The sequence below is a fragment of the Aquarana catesbeiana genome, linkage group LG09 (genome assembly GCF_042186555.1).
Source record: "Aquarana catesbeiana isolate 2022-GZ linkage group LG09, ASM4218655v1, whole genome shotgun sequence".
Classification (NCBI taxonomy): Eukaryota; Metazoa; Chordata; class Amphibia; order Anura; family Ranidae; genus Aquarana; species Aquarana catesbeiana.
Window position 1 is genome coordinate 116,522,497 of NC_133332.1, and position 14,555 is coordinate 116,537,051.

Sequence of the window (14,555 nt, forward strand, 5' to 3'; positions counted from 1 at the left end):
GGGTATGTCTCTACTCGCGAGTGTACGTAAAGTGAGTGTACTTAAAGCAGGGTATGCCTGTATAGAGTCTTTGCTGTGATCTTTGAGGATTTTTGAGAATTAATAACTTCACAGTACAAGTAGCTGGATAGGCCAGGGGTGGTTTGCTTTAAAGCCATTGTATTGCTTGTTAGGAATATGTAAATACTTTAATATCCTTAGCATGGAAAACAACAGCCAGGCAACTATAATTTTCAGATGGTAAGCTCGCAAATGGAAATCACTTCTCTCTGAGAGGGTTCTTCTCAATAGCTCTTTATTTTACAGCTGTAATAAACAGATTTGGAGTAGTGTAAAAGTACAACACATACAATATAAGACTCAATACCAAAAAAAAAATGTGTGCTGAAATTTTGACACAAATTCCCACACTGAATGTAAAACAACTTTTGACTATTTTTAGGGGATAGAAACGAATGTACTGATAAAGCAAATGTTTGTGTACCTTAGCACATCATTGGATATTATCATTCATTGTTCTAATTGTTCTGAATCGAAGATGAAATCTAATTGGTTGCTTTGGGGTGCTGCCCAAAGTAGAAAAAAGGTAAGATACTGTCTGGCATTGTGGGTATGATGCAGACAGTAATGCTTCCGCTATTTGGCTAATACATGAAATCATGTCTATACTTTCTGACTTTTCTATGATTTGGATACAATTCAGCCCTTATGCTTCTTATAATACAGTACAGCACAGCGATATTCATTAGAGAAGCTCCTTGAAAAGAGAATTTTTTTTTTCGCTTCATGTGTCATCAACATGTACAGGCACATAATGACCTAAGTGAAAGAAAAACAGAAACTGTATGTTTGCTCAACACAAAGACAGGAACAGAGACAGACAATATTGTAAACCAATAAGCATTATAGATAATACAGTTTAGTCCAATGCTGCAGCTGGAATATTTTTTACTGCATCATATCTGCTTCACTTAGGCTAAATCGAACCCCTTCTGCATTTCTGATATCTGCTTCACCTTTTGGGGTAACCATACAATCTGGTTGTACAATCTCTTTAAAATATGCTAAATCCATGTGATGGGAGGGACAGATTATGTAATCTATTCACTTTGTATCGAGTCATGCAGGCCATGATACATCATAACTGTTTGTACAATCTCATACAGATCTAACTTTAGAATATATGGTGTATGGTGAGCATTAGGGGAATGGTACCCAGGCAATTCTTTTGCTAGGAAGTTCACTAGTGACACTAGGGTGTCATGAGCCTTAAGCTGCGTACACACGGGCGGACTTTTCGACCGGACTGGTCCGACGGACTTTCAACGGACTTTTGACAGACTTCCGATGAACTTTTTAACTAATGGACTTGCCTACACACGATCACACCAAAGTCCGACGGATTCGTACGTAATGACGTACACCGGACGTACACCGGATTTGAAGCATGTTCCAAATCTAAAGTCCGTCACATTTTCGATTGGAAAAGTCCGCTGAAGGTCCCATGAAGCCCACACAGGATCGAATTGTCCGCCGGACTCGGTCCATCGGACCAGTCCGATGGAAAAGTCCAACCGTGTGTGCGCTGCATTATTCTGCTGTTTAGACTCCTGTCCCAAAAAAATAGGCATCACGGACCTCAGGAAGGATGTACTGGAAATGGAGCAAATACAAAGAAGGGCAACAAAGCTAATAAAGGGTCTGGAGGATATTAGTCATGAGGAAAGGTTGCGAGCACTGAACTTATTGTCTCTGGAGAAGGGACACTTGAGAGGGATATGATTTCAATTTACAAATACCATACTGGTTACCCCACAATAGGGATAAAACTTTTCCCTAGGGAGCTTAATAAGACACGTAGCCACTCATTAAAATGAGAAGAAAAGAGGTTTAACCTTAAACTGCGTAGAGGGTTCTTTACTGTAAAAAGCGGCAAGGATGTGGAATTCCCTTCCACAGGCAGTGGTTTCAGCGGGGAGCATCAATAGTTTCAAAAAACTATTAGATAAACACATGAACGACCACAACATACAAGGACATATAATGTAATAATGACATATAATCACACACATGGTTGGACTTGATGAACTTGTGTCCTTTTTCAACCTCGCCTACTATGTAACTATGTAACTATGTAACAGTTTGTTGTGTATGGGGCTGCGTAGCCACAGACTGGTCAAGGTGCCCATGCTGGTCTGTGTCCACAGCCAAAAGCACCTGCAATGGGCTCATGAGCATCAGACCTGGACCACAGAGCAATAGACAAAAGTGGCCTGGTCTAATGAATCACATTTTTTTTTTTTTTTACATCATGTGGATGGCGGGGTGCTTGTACATCACTTACCTCTGGAAATTATCGCACCAGAATGCAGTATGGTAAGAAGGCAAGGAGGCAGTGTGAGGCTTTAGGCAATGATTTGCTAAAAATCCTTGGGTCCTGTCATTCATGTGGATGTTACTTGACACGTACCACCTACCTAAACATTGTTGCTAATTATGTATACCCCTTCATGGTAATGGTATTCCCTCATGGCATTGGCCTCTTTCAGCTGGATAACATGCCCTGCCACATTGCAAAAATGGTTCAGGAATGGTTTGAGGAACACAATAATGAGTTTGAGGTGTTGACTTGGCTTCCAAATTCTCCCATCCTCAATCCAATCATGCATCTGTGAGATGTGTTGAAAAAACAAGTCTGATTCATGGATGCCCCACCTTGCAACTTACAGGACCTAAAGAATCTGCTCCTGACAACTTGGTGCCAGATACCACAGTATACCTTCACAAGTCTAGTGGTGTCCATGCCTCGATGGGTCAGGGCTGTTTTGGCAGCAAAAGGGGGGCCTACTCAATACTAGGTGGGTGGTTATAAAGTTATGGCTGATCGGTGCATATATACAGTATCTCACAAAAGTGAGTACACCCCTCACATTTTTGTAAATCTCTTTTCATGTGACAACACTGAAGAAATTACACTTTGCTACAATGTAAAGTAGTGAGTGTACAGCTTTTATAACAGTGTAAATTTGCTGTCCCCTCAAAATAACTCAACACACAGCCATTAATGTCTAAACCGCTGGCAACAAAAGTGAGTACACCCTTAAGTGAAAATGTCCAAATTGGGCCCAATTAGCCATTTTCTCTCCCCGGTGTCATGTGACTCGTTAGTGTTACAAGGTCTCAGGTGTGAATGGGGAGCAGGTGTGTTAAATTTGGTGTTATCGCTCTCACTCTCTCATACTGTTCACTGGAAGGTCAACATGGCACTTCATGGCAAAGAACTCTCTGAGGATATGAAAAAAATAATTGTTGCTCTAGATAAAGATGGCCTAGGCCAGTGATGGTGAACCTTGGCACCCCAGATGTTTTGGAACTACATTTTCCATGATCCTCAACTGCACTGCAGAGTGCATGAGCACAATGGGAAATGTAGTTCCAAAACATCTGGCGTGCCAAGGTTCGCCATCACTGGCCTAGGCTATAAGAAGCTAGCCAAGACCTTGAAACTGAGCTGCAGCACAGTTGCCAAGACCATACAGTGGTTTAATAGGACAGGTTCCACTCATGACAGGCCTCGACATGGTCGACCAAAGAAGTTGAGTGCACGTGCTCAGAGTCATATCCAGAGGTTGTCTTTCGGAAATAGATGTATGAGTGCTGCCAGCATTGCTGCAGAGGTTGAAGGGGTGGGGGGTCAGCCTGTCAGTGCTCAGGCCATATGCCGCACACTGAATCAAATTGGTCTGCATGGCTGTCATCCCAGAAGGAAGCCTCTTCTAAAGATGATGCACAAGAAAGCCTGCAAACAGTTTGCTGAACAGACTGAGGACATGGATTACTGGAACCATGTCCTGTGGTCTGATGAGACCAAGATAAACTTATTTGGTTCAGATGGTGTCAAGCATGTGTGGCGGCAATCAGGTGAGGAATACAAAGACAAGTGTGTCTTGCCTACAGTCAAGCATGGTGGTGGGAGTGTCATAGTCTGGGGCTGTATGAGTGCTGCCGGAACTGGAGAGCTACAGTTCACTGAGGGAACCATGAATACCAACATGTACTGTGTCATACGAAAGCAGAGCATGATCCCCTCCCTTTGGAGACTGGGCCGCAGGGCAGTATTCAAACATGATAACGACCCCAAACACAGCTCTAAGATGACCACTGCCTTGCTAAAGAAGCTGATGGTAAAGGTGATGGACTGGCCAAGCATGTCTCCAGATCTAAAACCTATTGAGCATCTGTGGGTCATCCTCAAATGGAAGATGGAGGGGCGCAAGGTCTCTAACATCCACCAGCTCAGTGATGTCATCGTGGAGGAGTGGAAGAGGACTCCAGTGGCAACCTGTGAAGCTCTGGTGAACTCCATTCTCAAGAGGGTTGAGGCAGTGCTGGAAAAAAATGGTGGCCACACAAAATATTGACACTTTGGGCCAAATTTGGACATTTTCACTTAGGGGTGTACTCACTTTTGTTGCCAGCGGTTTAGACATTAATGGCTGTGTGTTGAGTTATTTTGAGGGGACAGTAAATTTACACTGTTATTCAAGCTGTACACTCACTACTTTACATTGTAGCAAAGTGTCATTTCTTCAGTGTTGTCACATGAAAAGATATAATAAAATATTTACAAAAATGTGAGGGGTGTACTCACTTTTGTGAGATACTGTATATTGTTATAACACAAAGTTAAAATACAAATCACTTATATATGCTGCACATAAAATACCAGACCTGTATATATAGCATCATGTCAAACAAACACAATTTATCCTCATCGCCTCTCATGTATGCAATATTCCAATTGTCTGGGGAAGGGGGCTGAAGGAGATTATAGGGTGGACAATCATCCACCACAAGCCTAATCTATAGGTATGATTGCAATAATAAATTGATTGTTATAACATATTAGCAAAAGTATGCCCGCACCAGAATAAGAAAGACCGTGGATATTACCAACAGGACTTTTTTTCAGCTGGAATGTGGGGGAACGCTGTTCCTCTACCTCAGCCATTGTCCTGTCCTCTGCACTAATCTTTTCCTTTACCAGCTTCTGTGATTACCAGTAACAGTGTGCTTCTTTAAGCGGCTCAGGTCAGTTGAAATGCACCAGCCCCGCTGCTTCTCCTGCAGCTCCTGGGAAACTCTGTACTGTGGGGACCTCTGTACTGTGCGTGAGGGTCTCTGTACTGTGTGTGAAGGACTCCTGTACTGTGTGAGGGGAGATCTGTACAGGGGAGTTGGTGGGAAGGTAATATTAGTTATGCATTGGCCTGTGTTACACACTCCTGAGTCCTGTGCAATGTCTGATATGCGATTGAAAATCTTTAAAATGATTAAAGCAAATCACATACATGTATTTTTACTGTGTAGTTAGGTTTCTACTCAGCTTTAATTCCTGTGTTTTTCCTTTTTTTCTAATACTGATTCTCAACAACTACCATCTAGTAATCTGCTGAGGTCCTGTAAATTAGTTTTTCATTCTAGATTGCATGTAATAAACATGAATACCACATGAGAATATATTTAAAACCCAACTGGTAACCTCGTTTGTGACCTTGACATTTAATATTAGCTCTTCCTTTGTGCCTGCATTTTAGTAATTGCACCCAATACCATGGTCTTTGTCTGTAGCTAGCAGACTTTTTTATTTTTTACCGCAGGAAAGCCACCAACAAGATTGCTTTTTGGTACTAAAGCATGCAACACATTTAGAAGAGAAATTGCACCTGTCAAATCGCAGTGGGCATGAATGCCTGCGTTGTTTTACTTTTCACCTAGTAAATATCGAATAATTATTTTCCAGAATCAGCCCTTCCAGAATTCTAATCTGTTTCCATTAATATCAAAAGTTTGAAAGGCTAGGGAAACAGGAAGTAACAGACTGAAAGCAGATGCTGTTCATTAGACGCTAATCACATTCTGCAATGCAGCTTAAGGTCACCCTTTGCACTGCAAATAAACCAGTACAATGAAAAGTTTTAATTTGTTTCCCTACATGATGTCCATAATGTCCATTTCTGGTCTTTGATATTTTACCATTATATCATTTACATATATGATAAGAAAATAAAATATAAAATATTAACTATTGCAACCAATCAGATGCCTCAATTAATCTCTATCCTGGTTTAGAAAAATAAAAGGTGGTGTCCACTGCTTTATAGAAAGTCGAGTTTTTTAAATCAGTCCTTACTACACTAGAAGCACAGAGCCTTATTTATCAAAGTGACTCAAATGAAAACTAAACTATATAAACTGCCCTATGGCAACAAATTGAATTTCGTCTGTCATCTGCAAATTGAAAGAAAAATCAGATTTTTTTTTTTTTTTAGGAGACAACACTGAGGACTATTATTAGAAGAGACCATCCCTGAAAATTGACCCAAAGCACTCAACCTCCAAATACAGATGGCTTAAAAAAGCCATCAAAAAAACGTTCCCTAGGCTTCCAGGAGGCACGGGTGATGTCTCCAGGACTCCCAAGAGAGCTGGATATTCTAAGACTAAGTTTATACTAGTAGTTGTGCGGCGGTAAAAACAGACAGACAGACAGTCGAGCGACATCCCCCCCCAATTGCAACGGCAGCTATTCTGGTGTATGCATGCTGCTAAGCATCCCAGTGTGACAATAACTATTGCACTCATTGGCAAGTACTCCCCTTTGTGTTCATTGGGAAGTACGGCCAACTGAACATGACCCATTCAAGTGAATGGGGTTGTGTCGTTTATAGGCCAGCATCCCAGTATAGTGCAGCACTAGGGCACTGGCCTTACAGGCAGGCATGAGTACTAGTAAGAGACACCTACAGAACTGGGGTGCAGGGCTCACAGGGAGATAGGAGCAGTGGTATGCTGAACTGACAGGAACACAAGGGTAATGATATGGAAAAAAATGAAGGTGCAAGGGATCCCAGGAAATGCAGGTTTACAAAATACAGTTGGCATTTAAGAGGAGTTTAGGATAGGTAGAATTCCTATTGGTACTGGCAGAAGAGAAAAAAAAAGAGTGACCATATGTGCAGCAAAGGTGAGAGCCCTTGGAAGGGCAGAGGGAAGGAGTCTAAGGAACCGCCTTGCTTTCTCCAGGGCTCCTGAAGGTGAGGAAGGGTTGTACTGCAGATACTTACCAGGTTGCGGTCCTCTGACTCACCTGAGCAGGCAGCTACTGGGAGCTAAGGCTAAGCGGGTAAAGGTTCTTTGCAGAGTTGAGGCACAGGAATCATAGGTCAGTAGGAAGTACAGGCCAAACTGGAAGGAGTGCTTGGAAACACAGTGGGACACAGGGAATGGTAGTAGTGCACAGAGACACACAGAATCCCTAGCTTCCAACTTCAGTTGTTCAATTAAGCTTTGACAAAAAAAAATGGAAGTTGATTGTTTTTTGTGCAGAGCTGCACCGGATTTTGCACACCTCCATGTTTTAGTAACTCAACCCCAAAGAGTCAGTTGGGACAAAATAGAAGACACTAGGAACACTGGGAGTACAGAGATCACACTGGAAGGCACTGGGAGACATTAGGAACAAAAAGCAAGGTTGGTCCAACTAATGAATGTTATTCCGATTGAACACTGGCTGTTTGGACATTTGTCTGAACATTTAGGAAGAGCGGTGTGGATGAACATGACAGCTTCTGGTTGTCATTGGTTGTTAAGGACTCAGAAGCTGCTGCTTCCTTACCAACCACAGACCTCACCCAGGCCCATTCACTTACATGGCCGGGAATCCCCTGCCACGTATGCAAATGAGCAGGGGATAGAGAGGGTTATCATTGCCTAAATATGACATCATATTTAGACAAGGATGTCACTACTATCCCAGCTGTTAATTGTTGTTAAGAAAGCAGCAGCTGCTCACACCCGCTGCATTCTTATCAACCACTGACATCACCCAGCCCTTTCATTTACATGGCCAGGAATCCCCAGCCCATAAGCAAATGGGCGGGAAATGGGCCTTACATCATTGTCTAAAAATGGTCACATGGCCATATTTGTGCAATGAAGTCACCACTATTCCCACCCCATTCCTTTATATAGCTGATGACAGCTCAGGGAGCTCTCATTCAGCTAGTGTTACCATTAGGGATTTTTCCATGTGCGTCGGGCCGTCAGGTCTATTTTTTTGTTGGTGATTCACCAGCAGTGGGCATCGTAATTGATGATGGATTTACAGTGGTGGACCTTTTGAGGATTTTTAATTTTTTTTAATAAAGGACTTGTCAAATGTATGGATGCTGTTCAAACAGAGACCAATATAGCCACTATTGGTGTAGCTTTTGTATACAGCTTTATTATTTATTATGTAGCCTTATTATATAAATTCAGGCTACTTTACAACGGGCGGTGTATATGCCCCGCATCAAGATGATAAATGTATTTTATTGCTAATACCAGTCTACTCATTTTGATGTTATGGATTTCTGAAAGCTCATTTGACCTGTACCAGAGATGTATTACAGTGTTGGTCTACTGAAGTTTGCACTACCAGTTTGGGATGTGCTTTACATTTGCACAATGCTATAAATAAAGAATTAAAATAAAAGTTTGTGTGCCTTTATTTTTGGGTGACTTTTGTGTGTGAATGAGTAAGAGTACTATATACCTCATACTCATTCATGTGGGGTATCTGAGGGCCCCATTATTTTTAAAGGGGTCTTTCAAATTCTGATAAACCTCCTGCCAGCAGACCGCCAGCCATCCTCCACCCCCCACCTGGCCCTTTCCTGGCTATCCCTGGCTGCATGCAGATTAAGGGTCTGGTATAGATTTCCTGAGGGACTTCATCCATTTCTTTTTTGCATGAGGCACCCCCTTAAAATCCATACCAGACTTCCATTCAGCTTCAAAGTCACCTCTTCAGCCTCTGGGCCCTACAGCAGCCAGCATAGCCAGTACAGAGTCTAGTGCTACCCACAAACCCACCACAGACAAGCTTCCAACCAAAAAATCTCTTTGCCATTGAGTCAATCTCAGAGTACACTCACAAATATTTCATCATCATAATTAAAGAGTTTGGGTGTCCTTCAAATTCAATTATATCTGAGCTTCCAAGTCACGCTCATTTTTTATTACAATCATCAGCAACCTGGGTTGTTCACTGCCCAGCAGTACATGCAAACAAAGGTTGCCTTGCCAGGTGAACTTGGACAAGATCCCAGGTATGACCTATGATATAAGGCTTTGTCAACTGGAATACCTGAGGCCTGTAAGATCCTCAGTTATTGAACGTACATCCACACATGGCCAGATGTATAGCAGGAAAATAATGCATCTGCTTAAATTTAGAGGAAATTTGTTTCATACCTGACAGTTTTAATCTTTTCTCATGCATATCACTTATTGTTCACACTTCTCCTCTAGAAAATATTCTTCTGTTCTTAAAAGTTTCAAAAGGATTTCTGTCATAGGTTAAGGGAAGGTGAATAGTTTACATGTGTCCTTTTATTTTCTGCATGTGTTATGAGTTTGCGAAAATCTTGTGACTGGAAGACTTCATGTTTCCTTTGACTTGTACACGCATGGGAAATTCTAATTGTTTGAATCCTTAGATTCACAGGCTCCCTTACAGGTCATAGGGGGTTGTGTTAGTATTAATATTTGCAGACCACTTAAAGGGACTCTGTCATGGACAAAACCACCTGATAGAAGCGCCAATTCTATGTAAGTAAAACCAAACCTACTAACTTAGTGACTGCCTAAAACTAACATGAGTTATGAAATTGCTGCTTTCATGGAATGTCTAGTCATTCTAGAGTTGTTTTAAAACAGTCTATGCAGATAATAGCTGAATACGTTCAGCAGTTTTATTTGAAAGAAGTGGAAGGTGAAGTCTAGATTGTAAAGTGGCCAGGATGCACTGAGCCAAACTGCTACCCAGGAGTTAATAGTAGGCAGCTCTTAGTGAACTACAGACCACCTCCTTTCTTTATAGCACACCCTAGAAGTTCTAAAAAATGGGGTGCGCCTACATAAAAATTTAGACCACCACAAATGGTCAGTGATTCTGGCCTATGCCAATATAATAATACCAATCAAAAGTGAGACATAGGAAGTGGAGGGTAAGTGCCATTGACCATCTTCTTGAGGTGCTCTACAGCCAGTGAAAGTCAAAGTGAAGACTGTCTACAAGGTTACTGTAAAATGCATTTATTCTGTGCCCCCATCTTTGTAATTCGCTATTGTTGAAAAACTGCAATGAGCATTTCTGTACTCCTCCAACTATGCCCTTTTTGTTGAAGATTTCCCTTGGGCTGTATGCACTGCCGGGACAAGGTCATCCGGTGCCCAGGGCGAAGATGGCAAACTGCGCTCCTCCCCCTGGTCTCCCCTGCTGAGCTGTTGTGTTCTGACAGTGGGACATGGCCCTCCCACCGCCCCCCCCCCGCCAGAATACTCAGATCAGCGCTCTCCGCCATTGGCTAAGAGCGTTGATCGGAAGTCGGCCGGATGCTGGTTTTTCAGCATGCCCGTCTAACAGAAGCTGGCCGGCTTCTGCCGGACAGACTGACCTACACACAGGCTGAATGTTGACCAGGTTTTTTTTTTTAAACTGCCCATTGTCTCCCGACATTTGGCCATGTGTACCCGGTTTAACTGACACTTTGTGGGAACTGACTAACTGCCACATCACCAGTGACACTAATACAGTGGTCAGTGCTAATAATATACAACATCACTGTACTAATGACACTAGTTGGGAAGGGGTTAACCTCTAAGGGTAATCAAGTGGCTCGATCTGCTGACAGTCTCCTGCTGTGTCAAATCACAGGGGAGTAGGTGGGTGGGGGCATGCACCCGAAAACAGGCAGCAACGTACGACTGTAGCTGCCACCCCATCACAGTATATGTACTGTGACGGGTCTTCAAGTGGTTAATTACCAATGTTATTTGTAGTATGCAGCATTGGGAGGTTAATGTATTACCACTGATGTATTAGTGACCAGTGGCAGTTAACCACTTGCCGACTGTGTCACACTGATATACTGCGGCACAATGACTCTCCTGGGCGAAATCCAATACGGGTACATCCTACCCATTTTCGGCCACCAGAGGGCGCGCACACGCCGCAGGAGGCACGCGCCCGCTGCACGGCAGGGCACCCGATGCGCGTGGCCGGAGGGCACGATCGGCGCCCATGCGCAATCGCGTGCACGAGCGCCAGCACGGGGATTTGTGTGTGTGTAAACACACAAATCCCTGGCTGTCAGAGTTGAGGAGACATATCGTTTGTTCCTACTAAGTAGGAAAAACGATATGGCTCCTCTCCTAGTCACTCCCATCCCCACACAGTTAGAACATGCTGAAGGAACAAACATTTAACCCCTTGATTGCCCCTAGTGTTAACCCCTTCCCTGCCAGTGACATTTAAGCAGTAATCAGTGCATTTTTATAGCACTGATCGCTGTGTAAATGCCAATGGTCCCAAAAAAGTGTCAAAAGTCTCTGATCTGTCTGTTGCAGTACTGCTAAAAATCGCAGATCACTGCCATTACTAGTAAAAAAATAAAATAATAAAAATGCCATAAATCTTTCCCATAGTTTGTAGATGCTATAACGTTTGCACAAACCAATCAATATACGCTTATTGCCATTTTTTTTTTTTTTTTAACAAAACTATGTAGAAGAATATATATTGGCCTAAACTGATGAAGATATTTTGTTTGGGATTTTTTTTATAGCAAAAAGTAAAAAAATTGTTTTTTGTTTCAAAATTGTAGCTTTTTATTTGTTTATAGCGCAAAAAATAAAAACCGCAGAGGTGATCAAATACCACCAAAAGAAAGCTTTATTTGTGGGAAAAAAAGGACGGAAATTTTGTTGGGGTACAGCGTCGAACGACCATGCAATTGTCAAAGCGACGCAGTGCCAAACTGTAAAAAGTGCTCTGGTCAGGAAGGGGGTAAAATCTTCCGGGGCTGAAGTGGTTAATTAACCCCTTTGTGCTGCATTAGTGGCACCAGTGTCAATGTTAACACTGGTGTCACTAATGCAGCACAAAGGGGTTAATTAACTGCAACTGGTCACTAATGCATCAGTGACCAGTGGCAATACATTAACCCCCCCAATGCTGCATATTACAAATACCATTGGTAATTGACCTTCCCTCAGCCCCCCCATTACAATTCAAAGAGGTAATTCCATATGCAGATGGTAATCTGTTTACTTGTGGGTTTACAATGCTTGGATTCCCCTCGGCTCGGCGGCTCCTCTAGGTCACAGTTCCAGCAGCATACTCCACGCTATGCTCCTCTCCAATCCCGCCTCTGGCTGGCCTCTCAGTGATGTCACACTGGGCCGGGATTATGGAGAGCCTGTCAGGCGAGGTATCTCCACTGACGGGGAAGTGAAGGCTGGGCTATGCTAATGTTGTGCTGGGTGCAGGAGCACACTCGTCACACACTATACATCCAATCATTACAGTTATTGCCGGCCAGCGGCCCACCCGCCCAGTGTGTCGGTGACACACACGCACACACACACACAGGCTTTAGAAGCACTTCACCTGGGCTGCGCCCCCCTTCCTCCAGTAAATGGTGCCAGCCAGGGCATCCGCCCCTTCTGCCCCCCCCTGTACCAGCCCTGGCTGTAGGACAAACAGCTGTAAGAAGAATGATTGCAGGAATGCTTGCAACAGTTTTTGCTCTGTACATTGGAAGCAAAAGGAATATAGAAATAATAATGGGATTAAAAGTAAAATTTCAGTGTTTTCAGATGGCACCAAGCTACGTAGTGGAATAACATAGTTACAAGACGTCTCCTTACAAGTGGACCCTAATGGACTGCTTAGTTGGGCAACTATGTGGCAAATGAGGCTTAATGTTGATAAATATAAAGTTATGCACTTGGGGGCTAAATACATGTATGCATCATACATTCCAGGAGGCGTACAACTTGGGGAGTCAATGGTCGAGAGGATCTGGGTTCTCTGGTAGATCATAGACTTAATAATAGCATGTAGGGATGAGCTTCGTGTTCGAGTCGAACCCATGTTCGACTCGAACATCGGCTGTTCGGTCGTTCGCCGAATTGCGAACGATATGGGCCGTTCGCGCCAAATTCGTGTGGCGCGTCACGGCCCATAATTCACTGCGGCATCGCAGTGCATTGCTGGCTGATGATTGGCCAAGCATGCACTATGACCCGCATGCTTGGCCAATCACAGCGCCGCCTGAACAGAGAGCCGTAATTGGCCAAAGCCAAGGAGGCTTTGGCCAATTATGGCTCAGGGGATTTAGTACACGCCCCACACTATATAAGGCGGCCTGCACAGCGGCCCTGTGTAGTGTGTGTTCCGGCGTTCATTGAGAGAGAGAGAGAGAGAGAGAGACAGACAGTGACATTTGATTTGAGTTAGATAGATTAGGCAGAACAGTCAGTTAGTTAGCTGCACTTACAGTGTATTGTGTATATATATGCATCCCAGGTGTTGCATATATATATATACACTGTATTCAGTTTAGCTAGATCCGTTCTTGTTATCTTCCTACTGACAGGCAGGCTGGTCTTGTTACAGTATTTACAGCTACCTGAAGAAAATTACTGGTGTTCTTTTGATCCTATTAGTACCACAGTCAGGCAGCTAGACTATTTACAGTTAGTGCAGTGCGTCCTGCTCACAGTGTTCAGCTAGATCCGTTCCTGTTATCTTCTTACTGACAGGCAGGCTTGTCTTGTTACAGTATATACAGCTACCTGAAGAAAATTGCTTGTGTTCTTTTGATCCTATTAGTACCACAGTCAGGCAGCTAGGCTATTTACAGTTAGTGCAGTGCGTCCTGCTCACAGTGTTCAGCTAGATCCATTCCTGTTATCTTCTTACTGACAGGCAGGCTTGTCTTGTTACAGTATAGACAGCTACCTGAAGAAAATTGCTGGTGTTCTTTTGATCCTATTAGTACCACAGTCAGGCAGCTAGACTATTTACAGTTAGTGCAGTGCGTCCTGCTCACAGTGTTCAGCTAAACCTACAAGTTAGTGGGGTGCGTCCTGCTCACAGTGTTCAGCTAAACCTACAAGTTAGTGTGGTGCGTCCTGCTCACAGTGTTCAGCTAAACCTACAAGTTAGTGGGGTGCGTCCTGCTCACAGTGTTCAGCTAAACCTACAAGTTAGTGGGGTGCGTCCTGATCACAGTGTTCAGCTAAACCTACAAGTTTAGTGCAGTGCGTCCTGCTCACAGTGTTCAGCTAGATCCGTTCCCATTACCTTCTTACTGACAGGCAGGCTTGTCTTGTTATAGTATATACAGCTACCTGAAGAAAATTACTGGTGTTCTTTTGATCCTATTAGTACCACAGTCAGGCAGCTAGACTATTTACAGTTAGCGCAGTGCGTCCTGCTCACAGTGTTCAGCTAGATCCGTTCCTGCTATCTTCTTACTGACAGGCAGGCTTGTCTTGTTACAGTATATACAGCTACCTGAAGAAAATTGCTTGTGTTCTTTTGATCCTATTAGTACCACAGTCAGGCAGCTAGACTATTTACAGTTAGTGCAGTGCGTCCTGCTCACAGTGTTCAGCTAGATCCATTCCTGTTATCTTCTTACTGACAGGCAGGCTTG